General features: G+C 32.5%; 3 long non-coding RNA genes across 8 annotated transcripts; 2 read left to right on the forward strand and 1 right to left on the reverse strand.

The window, feature by feature from the left end:
* Nucleotides 1-1,867: 1,867 nt before the first annotated feature.
* Nucleotides 1,868-2,321, forward strand: LOC123913164. The gene is made up of 2 exons (XR_006811587.1): nt 1,868-1,951; nt 2,039-2,321. It is a non-coding gene; the product is annotated as an uncharacterized LOC123913164 (long non-coding RNA).
* Nucleotides 2,322-10,502: 8,181 nt separating this feature from the next.
* LOC123918809 lies at nt 10,503-13,776 on the forward strand. Of its 6 annotated transcripts, none has more exons than XR_006812928.1 (8): nt 10,503-11,010; nt 11,078-11,137; nt 12,169-12,194; nt 12,276-12,319; nt 12,500-12,568; nt 12,830-12,929; nt 13,154-13,260; nt 13,457-13,776. It is a non-coding gene; the product is annotated as an uncharacterized LOC123918809 (long non-coding RNA). The 6 variants fall into 6 exon arrangements; XR_006812929.1 differs by having other exon boundaries at nt 10,503-10,878; XR_006812930.1 differs by having other exon boundaries at nt 10,503-10,828.
* A 4,533-nt stretch (nt 13,777-18,309) lies between these two features.
* LOC123918710 lies at nt 18,310-18,768 on the reverse strand. The gene is made up of 2 exons (XR_006812888.1): nt 18,512-18,768; nt 18,310-18,405 (listed from the first exon to the last, which is right to left on the reverse strand). It is a non-coding gene; the product is annotated as an uncharacterized LOC123918710 (long non-coding RNA).
* Between the last annotated feature and the right edge of the window lie 405 nt (nt 18,769-19,173).

The raw sequence follows: 19,173 nt of genomic DNA on the forward strand, positions 1-19,173 counted from the left end.
GTGAGGCTTGGTGTGGCTATAGCCACACCAGCCCGACCCAAATTGTTTCGAAAAATAATAATAATAATTTTATAAATAATTTTAAGTTATTCTTTATACATACTCATACAAATATTAATGCAAATATTAGTTTAGAGTTTATTATTAATTACTGTAAGTCTCTCGGTACACATTAGTTTAAATATTAGTTTTTTTTTACCGTAAGTTTAAATATTAGTTTATAGCCTGTTATTGTTGATTTCAAATCGTTAGTTATACGTAATGTATGATTTTAAGTTATATACTTTATTTTTATAATAATCAACTTTGATTTTGTTTATAAAAAAATAGTGGATGACTAATTGAATTTGTAGTATTGAGTAAAATTATCTATTGAACTAACATAAAACAATAGGTTTAATTTTTTCAAGTAAGATGATACGAGTAAAATTGGAATAAAAATTACTCCATAAGTTATAAGCTAATTGAATTAGTTTATCAAAATAATCTATAAGCTAGTATAATTCTGGGTTCTATATATTTTGGTCCAAGGTAAAATATTGTGAATTATCAAACAATAGTAATATGTATGATTTAACATATAATAAGTTATAGCCTTTTTTCTGCGAATTTTGTAATTTTTTGGATATAATTTTTTTTTTAATAGAAATTTTCTGGATTGTTGCTTTGTTGGTCTTCTTTTTTCGAATATACATGTTGTTGTATTAGTAGTAATTTCATATATTATTTGTTGTTTAACTAAATTATTGGGATGATGATGATTTTTTTTCGATAATGCTAAAAAAATTTAGCCCCACTGATAATTCATGTATGGGTTCGCCCCTAAGTATAGGTTTCCCAAATTCTAATAAATTTTATCTAGCGATGAGAGATTTAAGTAGTAAGAGATCATAAATTCGATTTTCATTTGCTCTATTGTAAAAATATAAATAAAAAGAATTCAACTTCTAAAAGGTAATTTGTCAAACAAAAAGAAAAACTTCTGAAACGTAACTACGTAAGGAATCATGATCACAGCACGTAAGGCACAATAATAGAAGTCACGCCATGTAATGTGTGTGATACAATAAAATTGAGATAAGTATGATAAATATTATTCTCTTTGTCCCAATTTAATTGATACAGTTGACAATTTCACGCATGCGCATAACTTTGACGATTAATATTTTTAATTGTATAATAGTAAAAATTATAAAAATTTGATATTTTAAAAATACTCATCGAGAGGAATCAAACAACATCTTATATGTTAATATTTATTTTTGTTTATTAGTAAAAAAAAAATCAATGCAATATGTGGGACGGAGGGAGTACTAGTGGTTAGAAATGTATGTGAAGTGTCCGAACGAGCTTAACTCAGTTGGTAGGAACATCGCGTTATATACGCAGGAGCCAGCCGAGATTTAAATTCTGAACACTCCACTTATCTACCTAAAGTGGAATTTCTAACTAGCCTATAGAAATATAAAGATCTATTATTTTCTTATTATTCACAAGGTATAAGTGGTACAATATATAGATGATATGTTTGTGTAGAATTAAACTACTCTCTATATTATTCCTTGATTTCCTCATGTCTGTTACAATGTTAATGCAATTCCTAGAATGACTCTCACTTTAAAAACAATGATTCTACTAATTACTATAATATCTCCAGCTTTTATTTATCTGATTACGTAGCCTTAACACACTAGAAAAAAAAAAAAAAAAGTATGTGAAGTAGTTAGTTTTCTATGTGAAATGACTTAGTAAAACGGAGTACTCCATCTTTCTAGTATAAAAGGTATACTTTGACCAAATTTGTTTTGACCACATAATTAATACATTCATATATCTATATAAATTTCAATTGAACATTGTGAATGAACAGCAATATACACTACAAAGAACACCAAAATGAATTTTTCTTTCAAACTGGCATTCTTATTAGTTATTTTCGTCATTTCATCCGGTAAGCTATAATTTAAAATCTGAATTTTCTATACATCACGTTGTGATTTTTTCTTATATTCTAATATTATTTATATTATATATGCAGATATGTGTATTGAATCTGAAGCAAGATTAGGAGGTGTAGTAGATTCAGGTTGTCCTAAAATTTGTCACGTCAAAGAAGGTGCTACTTGTTTGAACAACTTTTGTGTGTGTCAAAAAGACCCGGTTGGTCCAATTAGACATTGTTGCAACTCATGTGTTGGACCCTTGTGTTACTGTCCACCAAACTGTAATATGTGTGGTTGAGCTCTAGTTATAATTAATATTGTAAACTGAGTATTGGGAATTTTATGATGTATGAATAAAATAAAATTTTCTCTTTTAAATAATTGATTAATAAAATGGATTTGTTTTCTCAGTAATATTTTATGTGTTGTGAATTCGAACCGAAAACCACACCAATAAATCTTTTGATGTGTGGGACAAATAAATTGAAGCAACCAAACAAAATGAATGAGAATAAGCAATAAATCAACAATTGCTAGAACTATCAAAAGCGATAAAAGACACGAATAAATTGTTTATCCAATTCAGTTATAACAACCTACTCTGGGGGAGAGAGTCACTCTCCGTTCCACTATCAATAGAAAATCTTGATTACAAAATATTCAACCACAAAGAGTTGCAAGAATTTAGAGTTTTCCTAAATTCTATATTTTTTCCAAATCTCTACCCGTGACCAAGAGATTCAATCAATAAGTGTTTACAAGGTGATGAATCAATCCCTAACCCTAGAGTATGCCCAAGAGAAGTTCTCTAATAAACCCTATTCTTTTGTTGGCTTTAGAAACCCTAAAATCACCTTAAAAATATCAGAAAAACGCAAGCAGCAGCACTATATAATCGCGCCCAGCTTGGGGGGCTGGCTCCCGGCGCCGATGGCAGGGAGCAAGGCTCCGTTTTTCTTCTTTTGTTGTGCCCAGCTCAGGCTTGTTGCGCCCAGCTCCAACACTAGATGCAAAACTCTGTTTTTCTGCTTAATTTAAAGGCATAATCCAACAATATATACATATTTTAGTTTTTTAATCTCAAATCAACGAATATGATTGTTTATATAAAACAACTATTCAAAGGATAACCAAACCCGTTTGACATGGGGATGGGTTCGATTATTCATCTCCATTGAAAATTGGGGAGGAAAATGAAAATTTATCATAAGGGAAAAAAGCCTTTTTTTTTTGTCCCAAATTATAAGGGAGAAAATCATTTTTAAGAATGTTTTTCCCTTATTATCATAAAATTAAATGCAAATTGCATTTAATTTTTTCTCTCTACTCTTTTCTCAATAAACAACAACCAATAAAAATTGTTTTTACATCTTCCTATGCAACTTATTCCAAGGAAAACCTACAAAAACATATTTCAAATTTTCATGTTTTACTTTTTCTTAATAAGTGTGATTTTTTTATTTTCTCTTATAATTCGGGACGGAGGGAGTACGATATAGAGTCCGGTTCAAGGATGAGGAAGGTAAAAATTGTTCCCGTTCTATTAACATGTCTATTTTTTTGCCAAATGATTTAATACTTTTTTTTCAAAAAATTAATTCTCAAAACAAATTTATCAAATGATAATGAACAATCTCTAACTAGCACTCTTTGGTCACTGTTTAAGGAACAATAAATAAAATGAATCTCGTTTATTTTACCTTAATAGAAGAGAGAGATAAATTAATCTAGTAAGGACCTGTTTGTTAAAAAATACACCAATAAACTAGTTGAGGTATTTGGTAAATTATTGGTTCAACTAATTGATAAATGTATAGTGGCAAAAAAACATTCTAAGACCTATCTAAACATTAGTCATATTCGTCCATAAATCATAGCTCAACTGTCATAAATACTGAAATTGCATTTGTTGGACGTCATGACCGGGATTCGAATTCCTATGACTCCATTTTATGTATGTGAGTTTTCAATAACTTTATCATTTCGCCTATCAATTAAAAAAAAAACAGTCTCATATCCCTCTATTTTAACAAAATCATTAATCTTCACGAAACTACAACACTCTTTATCTTCTGTTAGCTAGAAAAATTATTCCAACCTAAATTTTCCACAAAAATAAATATTGTATTTATAAAAATTATTCCAACTACAACACTCTTTATCTTCTGTTAGCTAGAAATATGTACGAACTTGAAAGAATATCTCGTAGTCCTTATAAAAATTCAATTTATATAATATTGTATTGATACATTATCGTATATGCAAGAATGTTATTATAAATTATTACTCTCTCCTATCTTTTTTATTTATCGTATGAGAATCGTGCGCACTATTCGTATAATCAAACTAATTATTATATAAAAATAAATATTAACATATAAGATGTTGTTCAATTTGTCTTGACGAGTATTTTTAAAATATAAAATTTTCATAATTTTTTATAAACGATAATTAAAGATATTATTGATCAAAGTTATTCATTGTCATATGAGCAGAAATCTAAAACGACAAATAAAAAGGAACGGAGGGAGAGAATTAAAACCCCAAATTGACACTACAAGAAAGGTTGTGTAAAGGTCACAGATCCTAGCGTCGACAGTTCCAAATAACGACGGTTTTACGAACTGACACACAAACCATCCCAATTGATTTAACGTCAGTTTTAAACCGTCGCAAAATCAGTGTAAACCTTGGGAAATAAAATTATTTCGCCCTTTTGCGACGATTTTGAACTGTTGTCATTGTGTTTAATAATTTTTTTATTCACCGACGGTTTTATACCGTCGCAATCCCCCTTTTATTTTTTTTTATTTTTTTTTACTTTTTGATGGTATTTTTTTGGTTAGCTTATAGCTTTTCCTATTTTCATAACCTTTCCAAAATACAAAAAGGGAATTTTTTAATTTTTTTTTTATAATAATGTTGAACATTTTTTGAAGCAATAGTAGTTTTTTACAATGTTTTCGGAAAAAACTCATTGATCAATTTTGTTGTTTGGACATGTCTTTAAATTTTGTAGATATATGTCTTACATAAACCCTAAAATAAATTATTTTTTGGGGGGACACTTGTCCGACACGTGTCGTATGAGTGTCTTACAGGTGTCGAAAACCGATCAAAAGAGTGTCAAAGTAAAGGAAAAATTGATTTTTTTTTGGACACTAGTCAAAGCTATCCGACACGTGTCGTACGAGTGTCATACGACTGTCAGACACCGACACGTGTCAGACACCGCGACACACCTAATCATATAGGTGTTCGTACTTCATAGATAACACTCGAACAACTCAAATTTAATCAATATTGTTTAAAAATAAATAAATGTCTTGGAGAGGATAAGAACAAAATCCAAGATTTTTTTGTTTTTATTTTTGTCAAGTAATTTAGTGGTTATAAATTTCACCCTTAAAATGAATAAGTGAGATGATCGGGGTTCGAATTCCGACCTCCTATATATAATGTAATGTTCCTGTCAACTGTACTAAACTCGTGCATATCAATGATGTTGGCCAAATGTCTCATTAAAAGCTATATAAAAATTATGAGAACGGAAAAAAAAGTGTTTTATTATAATAAAGAATGTTTAATCTCAAAAGTTTTAAAAGAGTCCCAAAGTTGAAATCTTATCAGACGTGTCATATTTTTGATGATTTAGCACATGCAGATGTGAATTTTGTCATTAACATTTCCATTTAAATAAATTTCTGCGATGATCACATAAATCTTTGCGGTGATCACAAAACACTCACTTCTAATCCTTTTATTATCAGTAATCTTTCTACCAATAATCAAATGTCAAGTTAATTATCGTGAGTGCCACCAACCATGTGGTTCATTAAAACCCTTCCCTTACCCACATCGAAGTTTTATTGGAGAATTTCTAATCCAATCGGTAAATTCAAACAATATAATCGTCGATTTGAAACCTTTTATCAACCATTTAGTCACAAATACGCACCACTACAAGCAATCCTCGCCGGAGAATCGATCTACGGTTCCAACATCATGTTGCCGGCTCGACAGCAAATACACTCAATTATTACTGGACCAACTAATTACTGAAATTATTACTGGGAAAGGAGAATAAAGGAATCTTAATAGGGATATCCAACAGAAAAAAAATACTAGTTGAATGGTATGTTTTCACCAAATTTATTTTGAATATATACGTCATTAATACTCACAAAAATATTATATTTTGACCAAATTTATTTTGACCACGTCATTTATACTCACAAAAATACTATATTTGGACAACTCACATTAATTAATTTTCATAAGATGGGGATACTCATGTCTATATAAATTTGAAAAGAACATTGTAAATCAACAACGATAAACACTACAATGAACACTAAAATGAATTTTTCTTTCAAACTGGCGTTTTTATTAGTTCTTTTCGTCATTTCATCTGGTAAGCTAGAAATTAATAAAATCAAAATTTTCTATACATTCATAGTGTGATTTTCTTATATTCTAATATTAGTGATGCATGATATGCAGATATGTGCATTGAATCTGAAGCACGATGGGTCGTACATCCTGGCCGTTGCCCTATACTTTGTTACATCAAAGAAGGTACTGATTGTTTGAACAACTATTGTTTTTGTGAAAAAGAACCACATCGTGAATCTAGATATTGTTGTGACATACGTGCTGGACGCTTGTATTTTTGTCCACTACGTTGTGATACTAGTAAGTGTTGAGCTCTCATTACTTATATTGTAAATTGAGTATTGGGATTTTATCATGTTATGAATAAAATAAATTTTCTCTTATAATTAGTCGATTAATAAAATGGATTTGTTTAATTATCCAACATATTTGAATGATAACAATTGTGATTATTTCTACGACGACAACTATTCATCAAGATTGGTTATGTAATACCCTAATAGTTTATGTATGTTTTTCTTAATACTTTTATTCAACAATGTATTTTTTTCTTTCATAATCAGTATTTGGCTTACTGAACCGCATAATCTGATTTAGAGGTTAGTTCTGGCATTAAGTAGTTTTAGTCTCCTCACAATTGCAATTATGAGGGATCAAACTGTGATCATCTTTACCAAATTTAGCGACAATCACCACTAAATCAACTAATGATTGATATTCAACAATACTCCCTCCGGTCCTTTTTATAAGGAACACTTAGGGCAAAAAATTTGGTCCTTTTTATAAGAAACTTTGACCAATTTTCAAATGTTTTAAATGTTCAATTTCACTTATGCCCTTATTTATTATGAGAGAAAATTTAAAAATAAGTAAGTTAGTTGAATAAAGAGTAATTAAATAAAGGTATACATGGAATAAATTTAAATTTATAAGTGTATTAAATGAAAATAACTATGTTAAATGTGCTTCATTGATCTGTGTGATTTTTTCAAAGTGTTCCTTGTAAAAAGAACCGGAGAGAGTATATTTTATGCACAAAGAATTCACAAAAATTATGCCACCATCTAATTTATGTAGTTATTTGAGACACTTATTATCTCTATTTATTTAATTAATGATGAGACAATAATTACCACTAATTTATGACTAGAATTTAACTTGTCAAAAACCCGTACTTTCATTAAATGTATTACTATTTCTCTTTTTTTGAGAGAAGACGAAAATTGGTATGAATAAAAATTAGATCCCCATCTCCCTTTGAATTGAGCCTATTTCTTTTCAATGAATGAGTGAATAATTTTGGCGGCTACTTTGTTATTGTTTTTTAACAATAATTGCTACTTTTATATTATAACCAAACAAAAAATCTAAATCTTCCTATAAAAAAACTAATAAAAGAAAAAGAAAAAAAAACCGTGTTTTTTGTGATTGATGTACGACGCGCGTACCACACGCGTACCCATTGCAGAAAAGAAAAAGAAAAAGGTACGGCATCAGTGTGTATCGATGAAGTACCGTATGCGTACCGGTAACCGGTACGTACTCGGTACCAATACTCTATCTAAAATGAAGTATCATGCAACATAGGTATTATAAATGTGTTCATAAATTCATCTTCATTTGTTCTATTATAAAAATAAAAATAAAAATAAAAAGAATTCAACTTCTAAAGTAATTTGTCAAACAAAAAGAAAAACTTCTGAAACGTAACTACGTAAGGCATCATATATGATCACAACACGTAAGGCATAATAATATGAGAAATCACACCATGTAATGTGATACAATAAAATTGAGATAAGTATGATAAATATTAGGAATTAGATCCTCAATGATCCTATTTGATCTCAACCATTGATTTTTGTTAAACATTAGCAATCAACACTATAGTATTATTAATGGACGGTTCATATCTGCACAGGACATAAAACTGAAGAAGAAAGACATGAGAAGATCCGGATCCTAAATATTACTAGTGGCTAGAAATGTATGTGGAGTACTCCCTCCGGTAAGCTAGAAATTAAAATCTGAATTTTCTATCCATTACAGTTAGTTTTTCTTATATTTATGCAGATATGTGCATTGAATCTGAAGCAAGATTAGGAGGTGTAGTTGATTCAGGTTGTCCTAAAATTTGTCACATCAAAGAAGGTGCTACTTGTTTGAACAACTTTTGTGTGTGTCAAAAAGACCCAGTTGGTCCAATTAGACATTGTTGCAACTCATGCGTCGGACCCAGGGGCGTAGCCACATTGAACCGAGGGGGTTCAACTAAACCTCCTGAACTTAAACAAATTGTACGTACATTTTTGTATATTTTGCACTTTAAACCCCCTAAAATTTTAGTTTTGAACCCATCCAAGAGAAGAAGATAACACATAAGAATGAAAATAGGGAAGATGCACGAGAAAGAAAAAAAGGAAAAACCAGGAAGTGAAAGTAAGAGGAGAGTGGAGTGGCTGCCATTCCTTGAAGATGTTTTCTCTTCCCCCTCCCATGAATCTTTTATACCCCTAAATATTCCAATTTTGCCCTTATAGAAAAATTCGGTTCGCAGAAACCGAATTTTTTCTAGTGCAAATTCAGAGTAAATTTCGGTTTTTAGAAACCAAAATTTGTAAGTCAAAAAAAAACTTCGGTTTCTACGAACCGAAGTTTTTTTAATGGCAAAATTGGAAATTCAAGGGGGAGATTCATGGGGGTGGGAAGAGAAAACATCTTCCTTGAATGAGTTTAAGAAGATGATACTAGCATTTTTAGGGTTTTCTAACTCATTTTGGGCTTTTACTATGCGTCCCAGCACTTGTTATGTTTATTTTTTACGGTTTGTTATATGTTGTGCCTTTTTTAACTTTTTTTTTTACACGTTATTGTTTCTGAGAGTTACTTTTGTCGCTCTACCAGTTATTCAAACATTGTCCGTTACTTAAGTAGCGGACGATAATTTTTCTTAAATTTTTTGATTTTATAACATTTGCTACTTAAGTAGCATATGTGAAGTAGCGGATGTGTAAAAATAGAGCGCACGAGTAACCAATAAGATGGCAAAAGTAACTCTCATTGTTTGTCTGTACTCTGAATACTTTTTACTTCCATTTAAAACAAACATAACAGAAAAATTGCATCATGTAAAAATTACTATTTTTTTCTGCTGGCTTTAATGTAATAAATTACTGTACTATTAAAAAAAACTTAAAAAATATTTTTATTTGAACGTTGAGATTTTATTGATCAAGTAGTAAAAAATAAATGTGTGCAATGTGACTTGTCTAGTTTGTACACTATAGACTTGATTCATTATATAAAGACGATTGTAAAGTTAATGAAACTTGCTCATTCAAAATAAAAATTGCTAACTCGAATATAAAAGATATTTTAAAGCAAAATATTTCTTATATTAAAATGATTTGAACCCCCTGTTTCAGGTTCCTGGATACGCCACTGGTCGGACCTTTGTGTTACTGTCCACCAAATTGTAATATGTGTGTTTTTTTTTTTTTTACAATGAGTTGGGGATCGAACCCAGAATCTATAGTGTTCTAGACTGGGCCAAGAGCTGGCCCAATCGCTTCTGCCCCACATTTGGGGCACGACCCAATAAGGGGAGACTTCCCCGACACGTTAGTTAATAACGTGTCCTGCTCGACATAACGGATAAGCAGCACGTTAAACACGTGCTCATCTATCTATGCATGTTGATCCATTCCACCGTAGCTTAACAGCTAAGCAGCACGTTTAGCACGTGCTCATCCGTTCAACCACACTTGTCACGGAGCTTATCCCTTACCCGCGAATAGCGGAACGGCTCCAACCAAGATAGAGGCAAATAACGGCCTCCCCTACGATACAGGGACTATCTTGGCAGTTGAGTCTCACTACTAGAAAAGTTCTAAATAACGACGGAATTTAGAGACATAATTTAATTTGTCACTAATTGAGACAGAATTGGAGACGGAATATAGTGATTAGAGACCACATTTGAAAATTTCATATTAGAGACGGATTATAGAGACATATATGCCCGTCACAATTTTTTTCGGTCTCTAAATCCGTGTCTAACATGTCTAAATTATTTTAAGAAATAAAGCAAATTTATGCAGAGACGGAATATAGAGACGGATGAGAGTGGAGACCAAATTAATTCAGTCTCTAAATAAAAAAATATTTAAAACAAAATTTTTTCTCTGTTATTTGTATTGGAACCAAAACTTTACTTTCACTTGAAGAATCCCTCAAACTCCAAAATTTCCCTAATTTCCATTTTCACTTCCCCCCATCATTTCCCTCTCAAATAAAATTTCCCTAATTCGATTTTGACAAAACCCTAACTGCAATTTCATTTCCGCAAAGAAGACCTAATTCCATTTCACATTCGCTCTTAAGCAAAACCCTAATTTCATTTTTGTGTTCTTCTAGTATTTCTGTTGTTCGTTTTTGCTCCCGAATTTTTCTTGATCTATCGTTCATCTGGGTTACTTTCGTTCGTCTAGGTTGCTTTCTTTCGTTCATTTGGGTTCCTCTTGTTCCATCTAATTCTTGTGTACCTTGCGTTCCTCTAATCAGTTCAATCTTTTGTTGCTACTCTTAATTCACATTCACTCCTAATTTCATCACCACCTAATACCCATTTTCCACACACAATGACACTATTGGGCTCAGTCTTTCAAACAAGGTATCTAATCCGTTGAAATATTTTCCAAAGAAAGGTATCTAATTTGTTTGTTTGTGTTTTGTGCTAGGATTGCTTCATATGTTGATTTGTCATCTCAGGATAAAGAGGATGGATATTAGCTTAATAGGTATTTTATTCATTTGATTTGATTTCTCTATTACTACAGTTTGTTCTCTACAGTAATTTATCCGCTCTTCTTCCTGCTATGTTCTGAATTGATTTCTTTGTTGGTTTTATTTTCCATTAACTTTTGATGTTCTTTCATTTTTGCAATCAAATTAAGAAATGTTGGCACTAAAAGGGGCGTGAGTTTCATTTGTGAACTCATTGCCTGTGTATGACAATGTGACATTTGACCAATTCTTACCTACAACTAGTTGGCTAAGTTGTGTTTTATGCACCATTGCAGCAGAACGCCGAACTCTATGTGTAGAACCGGAACTTGTGATTTACAATTCATAGCCACGGTAGAATTTAGAGTTATCATGGTGGTGTTGAAAATTTTGGGGTGATACAGGCCTTTGATCCTAACACAAATGCAGTTATAATTTATATGTATAATATGCTTTATTGTATACTCTAATATATAAGTTGGTTTTTGTTTTGTTAAATTCTTGCTTCAGCTTCACTAATTGTGAACTTATAATCATGTGTAGCTAAATCATTTGGTTGTGGCAGTAGTTGTAATTGAGCTTGAGTAATAATCCTGTTGGATAGGGGCACATCTAACTGTACCATGGTATATAGCTTGAAGATAACTTCATATGTGAACTAGAAGCATGATTGAATGTCTCTGGAAAAAAAAACCATACAAAACTAGGAGTATTATTTATATATCCTAGATTTTATTTAGTAATTGGTGTCACACTTTTTTGGATTTATGTTTGGCCTTGAGCAAACATACAAAACTACTTGTACTTTTGTAAATAAACAAAAATACAATAATTGTGACCTTAAGCAACTGATCCTGTAGCAATTGAATGACTAATTGTGTTGTTTATTTCATTAGATCACAACATTTCTCATACCTCAATTCTTTTATCATGCTTCATGAAGAATTTCTGTAAACAATAGCTTTATCTGGAATGCCTAAGTTTTTGAAGAATTGAGTAGTTTATTTCATTGATCCTGTAGCAATAACACTCAAATTATATGTAGGAATTTCAGGGGAAACCAACTTTCAGGTTACGTCTCTACCACTCTTCTTCTAGAAAGATCAAGGAATAGATTACTTACTTTGAGGAATTACTTCTTTATGTATGTAGATAGTTTACTTAGAGAAAGTCAACTATTAGGACCATGATGGAAGGTATATTATGTGTTTTCGTACTGCTTATTTAACAATGTAATTCAATATTTTTGCATTCATTTGCCATTGGAAATGATTTACTGCTATATTTATTTGAAACTAGTTGATGCATTATACAGTTATGCTATTAATCAATAATTAATTTTTGTCAAATGTTTCACTTTGCATGTCAAGTTACAGCTGCTCCAATAAAAGTTTTTTTTTTTTGCTAAACTAGTCAAGCTTCTCTTCTCGTGTCTTCACTAGTAGGTCAGTTTCTTTTGCTAGATTTATGCATTTCTCATTTCAAATTCGGTTCAATATCTAACAATTATCAACGTTTTTTATTATGTTGTTTCAAAATAAGAGACACATAACTTTGTTTTGGTTTTGGGAGAGTTACCTATACATAGGGAAGACAAAGAATGTTCTATTTGTATCCCTCTTTTTTGCTTTTAAATGCATGACACCAGATTTACCTATATTGTGGAGACTGAATATTTTTCTATAATTTCATGCATTTTGAACCAGTTCTTCATAGGGGTGGCAGGGGTAGTACAAGCTTGTTCATGCTATGTTAATAGTCCTTGTAGAATGAGGTGAAGAGCACCTGTAACTATTTTTCAGATTGGTGAGTAAATCAATTATAAAATTATGTAGAGATATTTTTTGAGTCATTGGTACCTAATTTTATAGGACTTGTTTAATTTTCCATGTTCTGTTTGTATGTTGATTAATTTTCTCATTGGATTCATCTCTAACTGAATAGTGACAAAATTGAGGCCATTTAGATATGGAATATTAATTTTGACTTTTCTAGTCATATTTTCTTCTCTTTTCTATGTCACTATTCAGCTTTTCTACTGGTACCATAGAATTAGGAGTGCTGATTGGAAAAGGTGACTATTTTGGAAATGTATTAAAAACTACACCTCTCTTATGTTTCAGCCAAGAAGATGCAGGTTACATATGTCTCTAATTCTCTCGTTAACATTACATAAATAAATAGTTCTAGTGAATGTCTTGTAACTTTTTAATTTTTTTGGGTGCAAATTTCCTAGTGGATGCTATGCACTACACATTATCTAAAATGTTAAGCTTAAATTAGATGCAAGTGTTGGTTGAACCTACAATTATCAATGCCTTTTTTCTTTGCAGATATATTAATACCGGTCTTGGTTCAGGTTGGAATTAGGTGGCTGCAATTATTTAATTATGGTATTGGTGAGCTTAGAAAGTAAGGATTTGTTGGGCTGTTGCTCGAGGACATTATTCAAGACTATTAAATGAAATCATATTTATAGTTAGTGGGATTTAAGCATTCTGGTTTCATGATATGGCATTTGTGTAGTCTATGTAATTCCATTTGTACTTTCTTATCTGTTGTATCATTTCATATAGGTTGTAGTTTTTTTGTTAAGATCGTTGAATCTTGATTTAGGTGTAGTTCTTCATATTGTAATTTTGGCACTTCAAAATATTTTGTGTGCTTTGTGGTTGTCTTTCCTTTTAGCAAGTGTTGTTTATTCAAAAAAATAAAATAGATTATTATCTATTTAGACTCAACATAGTAAAGTTTCTCAATTTTACATGCAGGCTTAAGCTCATATAGTTGCAACAACCATAGTGAAAATTATTTTAGAGCTGAAATTATTTTTTAAAAAATAATATTATTATTAGAGACAGATTATATAATCTGTCTCTACAGAGACAAAATTATATACGTTAGAGACGGAACTATTTTATATTGGCATCAATTTTTAGTGACAGATTTTTATTGTTAGAGACAGATAAATTCAGTCTCTAATTAGAGACGGAACAATAAATCAGTCTCTAACAATTTAGAGACCAGGAAAATAACGACAGAATTGATTCTGTCTCTAACTAGCTTAGTGACGGAAATTGTGTTTTAGAGACAGATTTCTTCCGTCTTTATTTTCAATTTTTCTAGTAGTGTCTATTGGGCCGGTTATTCCGGCCCAATAGACCAACCTTTGGCCCAGCGCTGGGGGCAACTATATAAGCTCTCCTAGACAGGAGAGCCAGGTATTCTAAACCATTACTCACTATACTTTCTCTCTCTTCTCTCGTATCTCTCTCATTCTCTTGCTGACTTAAGCATCGGAGTGCCTGCAGGTACAAACCCCCCTTCGGTGTGGATGATTGCTCAACGGACCAGCCATCAACCTCTTCTGATCATCAGGTTAGATCATATAGCATAATCCTCAAATCCCTGATGACTAGACTAAAACTAGAGACTTATAATATGTGTGGTTGAGCTCTCTATACTTTAAATATTGTAAGAATTTTATGATGTATGAATAAAATGAATTCTCAAAACAAATCTATCAGACGATAACGAGCAATGCTAGCTAGATCTTTCTGGACACTGTTTAAGGAACAATAAAACATTCTAAGACATATCTAAATATCAGTCATATCTCTCTATTTTAACAAAATCATTAATCTTCAGGAAACTATATATAACACTTTATATATCTTCTATTAGAAAAATTACTTCAACTTAATTACATAAATATTCCACAAATATGTACGAACTTAAAAGAATATGCGATTCTTTGTAAAAATTCAACTTATATAATATTGTATTGATACATCGTCGTATATGCAAGAATGTTATTAGTAACCAAAAGGCAAGAAAAAACATGAACCTTTCTCTCTCTCAAAAATATTTCCTCTGCCTTCTCTCTAGTTTAAAGTCACCTTCTCCGTCTTCTTTCCCCTCAATCCAAACCATTCTTGGAGATGTAGCTTTAATGGTGGGTAGGCATGGCAACAGAACCCGTACTCGCGGGTACCCGCCCGAACCCACCCCGAGTTTGACGGGGAAAAACCGATTTGACTGGGTTTGGGTTCGGGTTTGGGTTTTCCCCGATTTCAAAACATGGGGATGGGGCGGGTAACGGAGATATTGGTACCCACCCCGAACCCGCCCGTTTATATAAAATTACTATATTTTGGAATATTGGTTTGTACCGGTACTATTTTATGGTTTTGATAATTTTGGTTTGATATTTTGGAATATCATTTCATTTGTATGTTTAATGCATTGAAATTTTGGTTTGTACTTTATTATTTGAAATTTTTTGTATTGTATGTATGTCAGCGTTTAGGAAAATTTAGCGTTTAGAAAAATTTTGGGTTCGGGTAAGGTTCAGCAGGGCAGGGCAAGGTTCGGGGATACCCGAACCCATTTGGGTATACCCGAACCCATTTGGGACGGGGATTGGGTTCAATTTTTCATCCCCGTCGGGTAATGGGCGGGGAACGGGTATTTATCAATGATTCGGGTATGGGGAACGAGGAAGGTAAAAACCGTACCCGCGGGTACCCATTGCCATGCCTAATGGTGGGTGGTGCATGCAATGATTGGCTTGGCCATCCGCACTACTCCAACCACCATTTCTGACGTTAATTCCGGTGGGGGTGGTGGGGTGGGGTGGGGGTGGACGTGATTGAAGGTGAGGAGGTGGTGAGGGGCTGAGTTTCTGTTGTGGTGGTGTCGGATCTGCCGTCGCCGGTGTGTGGTTGATGCCGTGTGTGATTGGTTTTCTCTGATACGTGATTTTCTAACCGTTTTCAAATCTGTTGAGATTTGCAGGATTCTTTTAAAGTAGTTGATGGTTTCCAAATCTGTTGAGATTTGCAGGTCTCTCTGTATATGGTTGATTTTTTTTCGCGTCGGTGTTGACTATTTAGAGGTGGTATGCGAGTTGAGACTCATCTGACTATGTTCTCCTTCTACCGGTGCCCCATTAACTTTTGATTCAAGGATTTGTTTTTTGGATTATGATGGGCCAATCGCTTTTTATTCGAGACAGAAGTTAGTGTTTAGTGGCATCTCTATGGGTCGGGATGCTGTCTTCTCCGATAGTCTGGAAGCTGAGGAGTGTCTTTCTAAAAATGCGATTAGAATTTGACCTCTTTTATGTGGTGTCTGTTTTAGTATTTCCATTGGTGTGCCGCTTATATACGATGTCTTTGTTTTGTAGCCCATATTTTACCTGTCTCTGTTCGTCTTGTGCAGAGACCTAATTATTAATAATAATATATTTAATGTTCAAAAATAATTATGCAAGAATGTCATTATAAATTATTATGATAGTTTATGGCAGAGAATTAAAATCCCAAATTGGCACGACAAGAAACCTGGGAATTAGAGACGGTTCTGGAAGCGTTTACTGGTAGTTTTGAACTGCCACAACCTCATATAGCGAAGTTTGTGCAAAGGTCGCAGATCTAGAGTCGACAGTACCAAATAGTGACGGTTTTACGAAATGCCAAACAAACCATTCCAATTGGTTTAACATTAGTTTTTGTTCTGGGCCGAGCATAGATGCTCGAGCACTAGAGGATGTCGAACAAATACGCCCCGAGCAAGCCTACCATGAAGAGCCCGCGAGACTTGCTCGACTCTCCAACGGTCTGATACTCTCACGTATCGTAACGGCCGTAAACGGGAATGATGGGCATTTACTGCACATCAAGGCTCCCAAGCCGTTTTTCGGCAGCCACTTGATGGCCATTAATGCCATCAAGGGCCTTGGCCCTGCGCTGGGGGCTATATATATGTGACTCCACTTCATTCACAAGGTACGCATATTCTTAGCAAAGAAAACCTTCTCACACAGAAACTGACTTGAGCGTCGGAGTGCCTGCAGGTACACAACCCCCTCCGCTCCAACAGGGGTTTCAACCACCTTCAACGCTTTCAACCACCTTCAACGTCGGCGCAGTCGCATTCTCTTGGTGAACACGATCAGTTTTGAACCGTCGCAAAATCGGTGTAAATCGTTGGAAAAATTATTACGCTCTTTTTGCGATGGTTCAAAACCGCCGCCATTGTGTTTAATATATATTTTTATTCACCGACGGTTTTAAACCGTCGCAATCCCCCTTCTTTTTTCTTTTCTTTTTTTTTTGGTCAGATTTCTTTTTTCTTTTCTTTTTACTTTATGGTATTCTTTTGGTTAGCATATAACTTTTCCTACTTTTTTGTTAGCTAATAGCGCCTATGCGCATAATTTTATAAGCGATGACGGTTTGAAAAAAATGGCCGCCGGTGTTTTGTCGCAATTCCACACTTTTTTTTGTAGACTGAGTATTCTACTCTTTTCACCATCCCAAATTGTGGGGTTTACTAGATGATTGCGAGAGCCAAAATTTATTGGTAGTTTAGGCTGCACATAAATTTACTGACAAGCTATTTATTGGCAATTTTGTACATTTATTGAGGGTTTTTGCCCGCAAATAAAACATTTTTTTTGTAGTTATAAGACAAAGACAAAAATACGAACTCAAGCCATCACCTGACTTTGATGGCTAAATACTTGTGAGCTTCTATTCCACACCAGACTTGAGACTTGCTCTATTCCAATACCACATCGTTGCTATATAAGCCACAACCTCTAAAAATATACTTCATTCTAAATGAAGGCTCTACCTCAATCATATACGAACTTGAGTAGAGTGTTTGCAGGTACACTCTTTGCATAAGGAACAAAAACTTTAATTCCACCAATCATCACCATTCGAAAGTTATGTGCATAAATTTACTGGCGAGCTTATTTATTCAATTTTGTACATTTTTTTCTAAATACAAATATATTTTGATAGGCAGTAGGATTGGAAAGAAAATCTAATATGTCTGAATTGAAGGCTTATAGATATGTCTTAAATTAAAAGAAAAGAATTAGCTCAGTTGGTAGGGACAGCGCACTATATTTACAGAATCAGGTTCGAATCCTGAACACTCCACTTATTTATGTTTAAGGTGAAATTTTGGCACTAGGCTACTTGACAAAAAAAAAAAAAAACACAATCTAAATAATTTTATTTGCTGTCTTATTTAATTTCATTACCATCAACTTAAATACAAAATCATGTGGGTATCTAATTTATAACTTGAATGATTTTTGGTCCTTATAAACGAACATATATTTCCATAATTTAAAACTTGAATTTTTATAAGGACTAAGAACGAAGACGAATTACAACACATTTACAACGTTTATTGATACAACTCGGTTCAAGAGGCTTGCGACATTTCTTGTTTCAACAATCATCATCTTTTCGACATTCATAGTCTATTGTAATGAAAAAAGAGAAAAGAAGAATGTAATTAAAATTATGAGATAATATTTTGTGTAAGAAGTAAATAAGGGAATTTGAAAAGGATGAAAAATAGTTTACCATCTATGTTTGGTTTTTCGACACAACCATCTACATTTGTTGTAACAAGAAATATAGAAAGGAATATAATCATAATATAAAGAAATTTGACAATTTCACACATATTTTCCACTTTTGCATAAAAAATTACATTATCTCTTCTTAGTTTATAAATCTCATAATCTCCTTATATCATTTAAATAGATTTTAACTGTTATGGAGTTGTAAAAATTTCTTCCTAAAACTATATATAGTAGTTATTGAATAACTCTTAAATACATCAATGCATTTTTTGTCCCTTTAACACATTAATATTTGGTAAAGAGGTCACATAAACGACATAGCAATCATAAATTTCTTTATTATATTTCACTAGATTTCTATTAGTTTATAACCTTTCCAAGATAGAAAAAGGAAAATATAACTTCTTTTTTTAATAATAATGTTGAACATTTTTTGAAGCAAAAGAGTTAAAACAAAGAAACAGGTGAGAGAACATACCTCCAAACTAAATTAGCACTAGCTTGTACAACTCAAATTTAATCAAATATTATTTTAAAAAATAAATATCTTGGAGAGGACAAAAACAAAATCCAAGATTTTTTTTCTTCCTTTTGCCAAGTAATTTAGTTGCTAAAAATTTCACCCTTAAGGTGAATAAGTGAGATGATCGGGATTCAAAC

This window comes from Trifolium pratense, linkage group LG3 (assembly GCF_020283565.1).
Source record: "Trifolium pratense cultivar HEN17-A07 linkage group LG3, ARS_RC_1.1, whole genome shotgun sequence".
Lineage (NCBI taxonomy): Eukaryota > Viridiplantae > Streptophyta > Magnoliopsida > Fabales > Fabaceae > Trifolium > Trifolium pratense.